The sequence below is a fragment of the Buceros rhinoceros genome, unplaced genomic scaffold (genome assembly GCF_000710305.1).
Source record: "Buceros rhinoceros silvestris isolate BGI_N320 unplaced genomic scaffold, ASM71030v1 scaffold2805, whole genome shotgun sequence".
NCBI lineage: Eukaryota > Metazoa > Chordata > Aves > Bucerotiformes > Bucerotidae > Buceros > Buceros rhinoceros.
Genome location: NW_010413229.1, coordinates 2,193 through 5,765, shown reverse-complemented (window position 1 = coordinate 5,765; position 3,573 = coordinate 2,193). Strand labels below are relative to the sequence as shown.

The window sequence follows — 3,573 nt, the reverse complement described above, 5'->3', positions numbered from 1 at the left end:
AGGAATGTTTTTACTCTTACATCTGCATTTTTTAGCAGAAAATTCTGCAAGCACAACAGCAGCACAGCCGATGTCAGTTTGATTGTAGAAAGAAAAAGCACATGACCCGAAACAAAACACATTTAAGACACACAAAGGACGGTTTGCTATCAGCAAACAACAAAAAAAACCCCGGCTCTATTAAGATCAGGGAAATCCCATTTTCACCCACCCTGGTTTTCTGCATGCAGAACTAAAGCCAGGCGCCAGGTTCCAGTAACGAGCCCAGCACCGTGGGAAGCCATGTGAATTTAATACGATCCATCTTACAGTCAAATACACCACGGTCGAGAGCCTAGGCCAGACTCAGCTCTGTGCTGCTGTGTGGCCTTGAAACAATGACTGCTCCATCAGTCAACCAAAAATTTAGGATGGTGCGAGTCTTCCTCGATTTGTGTCAGACGCAAAACAGAAAAAAACCCACATTTCTAAGTGACGCTGTATGCACAAAATAGCCCCCATGTTCCCAGATTAGTGGCAAGCCATTAATTTTGCATTTGTTCCTCTCAAAGGCTGAGCGACATCCCCGCAAAGCAAGACACGATGTGGAGGGGGCGAGTGTTTGCTTTGCCAAAACAAGAGAATAAAACAACCGTTGGGTGCGATGCATTTATTCTTCTTGTTTCAAAATCTACTGGAAAGCCCGCAATAATCTGTGCTCGGGGTATACCTGACCCAAGAGCTGGTATCCAGGATACAGCATGAAGCTGCTCTTTTAGCAGGCCCTCACTAACCAGTCTCTAGCGGGGAGCTGCCGGTCCCAGGCACCAGAGCATTCACCTCACCTGCTGCCAGGATGGAGTGGTGCACCACCCACGCCTGATGCACCCATCAGTTTAACCTGAGATCCCCACGGTCTCACCTCTCGCTAACAGGGGCTCTTAATGTTCCTACTAATAAGCCCAAAAAACAGTCCCGAACAGATGATCTTCGCCCTGTACTCGCTCAAGCCCATAGGAAAGGGCTGTGCAAAATTATACTCCGGAAGTATGAATGTTCCTTCAAAACCAGACCACCCTGCCAGGCAAATTAGCAGATGGATATAGGTAGCAAAAGCAGCTGCCACAGTCGGCTCCACTTTTAGCATGCAGTTACCATTTAAAATAGATTCTGCGACTCAAAATAAAAGACCTTTCATCTATTTTTGTAAAAATGAAAGGCTCGTCCTAGGGCGGAATACCTACTACTGGACGAAAAGGGTAATTTTGTCGGGCAATTCTGTGTTAAGAGGCTATAAGAAGAATGTCATTAACCACAAAATGTAACCATAAAGACCATAAAACTCTACATTGTTAATTAATTAAATGCCTCATTAACTTTTTTTAACATGATTTATTCAATTTACAAAAAAATTAGCCATAACTGCCAAATACAGGAACACGTGGTGTCACAAACACACTTTTGGTTTCATAAGCATCCCTCACTAACGTTAGAAAAAGGCTGTGAAAGTGCCACGGGGCAATTTAATGTCTGTTCAGGTGTTCCGTTTAAACCGGCAACCTGAAAATCACTCGCAGTTAATCCGAAGAGTCAAGCGAGCACATCACCAGCCAAGACATGTGCCACCGTCGCTTCTGCTAGTTTGTTAGCCAAATTGCAAACAGTGATGCTAAAAGCTGCATGGAACTGTGCATACATGCTCCATCCTCACCTACAGAGAGATGCCCTTCGCTTCAGTCTCTCCCACCCGCGCTCTGCAGCAGCGCCCGTCCCTTTTCCTAAAGGAGGATGTCAGCATCCCCCTGTGCATCCACCATGCCCTGGTCACACGTGCTGCCACCAAGAAGCACTACTCCCCTCCAGCCATCCTCAAAATACGGTCCTTGGGTGAGGTGTTGTAAGTTGAGCTGTAACACCTCCCCAGAGCACCGTGTCAAACCCCAGAAGCGATGCTCATTCCTGGGCAGGGTGCGGGAGCACTAGGGGAGCTGTGCAAGGACAGAAAGATGCTCAGGAGCTCCTGTTCCTGTGCCACCAGGAACCCAGGGCCAGATCCTCATGTGAGACATCCCTAGGGCAAACCCTGTCGCCCAGCCTGGATAAGCCCTGCCTTCAGGAGTATCTAAACACCCCCCCACACCCCTACCCTGGAGACAAACACCATGTTTCTCGCATCCCTATCACACACTGCACATTCCTCTAATTTCACTGTCTTCCAAGGCAGGATTTAATCCCAAATTCACCAGCGAACTTTCCAAGTCCAGACACACAACAAAAAACAACAAGCGGCACAAAGACAGCCAGTGTTTCCTCTCCCATCAAATTCATTACGCAAGCCTTTTGTGATTTTTTACACTCCCTATAATTCCCCCTTCACAAAAAGTAAATTACCATTTTAAGACTACTATTATCTCAAGTCATTTGTTTCAAATGGGGAAACAGAATGGATTTGACAGTGTCCCTACACTGCGATGGGTTGCTAACATCCTGACGAAGCCAGGCCTGGTGCAGAAGCCCAGCAAAGAAAATGCAAAGCTTCCCATCAGCTTCAGCGGGGTTTTGCTCAGACCATATGGATTTCCAGAGCTGAAGACCATTTACCGCACTGTCTTCAAGAAACCTTGTTGGCTACAGCCCTGCAATTTATCTGACCAGACACAAGCCACATTTGTACATCGACATTTTGCTCTCACGTCAGCTTTTATACACAAAATTGTAATTGCTTCTGTCCTCCTTCCCGCAACTATCTGGGGCACATCAGTACTGTGCAATTGAGAGCGGGGCAGAGGCACCTGAGCTAGCAGCATTTGGGCTCCCTGTGGGTCCCGCAGTGATACACACAGCTCGACAGCACCTCTGCATGCCAAAGGCGCCAGTGCTGCCTCTGGGTTTGGGGTGGGATGCCACAGGGCATCCCTGCTGCAAAGGCAGGCAGGCTGCCAAGGGCAGGCACGAGCTCATCCGCTCTCAGGGCAGAGCTGCTGGCGCTGATCTGCCCCATACAACATCCCTGCCACCGTGAGGGCTCCGTCTTGCCCCACAGCGCAGTCAGTTCCAGTTCCGAGCCCTGCACCAGCACACGGTGCCCCTTTGCAAGCTGTGGCCCTGGTGATGCAAACTTGCCTGCATCCCCTGCCACCAAGCTGGCACGGGGCCACAGGGCTGCGCGCTGCCTCTGCAGCAGCTATGAGAAGCCTCCATGGCCCACGAGCATCCAGTGCTCCTGCTTCAGCATCAGCCTCTGGCCATCGTACTGCAGGCACCAAAGGTTGCTGTCCCACTAATGAGGATGGCAGAAAACAGATGTGTGCAGCTGCGACAGGTCACAGAGCAGCCAATTACCCTGACTCATCGAGACTTTAACAGAGGAATTTGCAACTTCTTGACCATTCTAATTTTTCCAGAGACAGAAGAAATCCAGCTTTCTACTAACTGTGGTAGGCTGGTTGCTAGCAAGAAAACCATCACAGCTACAGAGTTTCCACGGCTGACCAAACCATCACAGCTCACCACAGGCCAAATGAGCCCCGACTCGGGGCGGGGCAGCCACCTACCACTCCGAGCCTTGAAAGACACAGACGATACCCGGTGCCG

At 49.5% G+C, this 3,573-nt stretch overlaps 1 protein-coding gene across 1 annotated transcript in view; it reads right to left on the bottom strand.

The window, feature by feature from the left end:
* The window catches only part of LOC104493874 (BCL-6 corepressor-like), a 17,283-nt gene that overhangs the window by 11,834 nt on the left and 1,876 nt on the right, over positions 1–3,573 (bottom strand). The window lies entirely within an intron of this gene.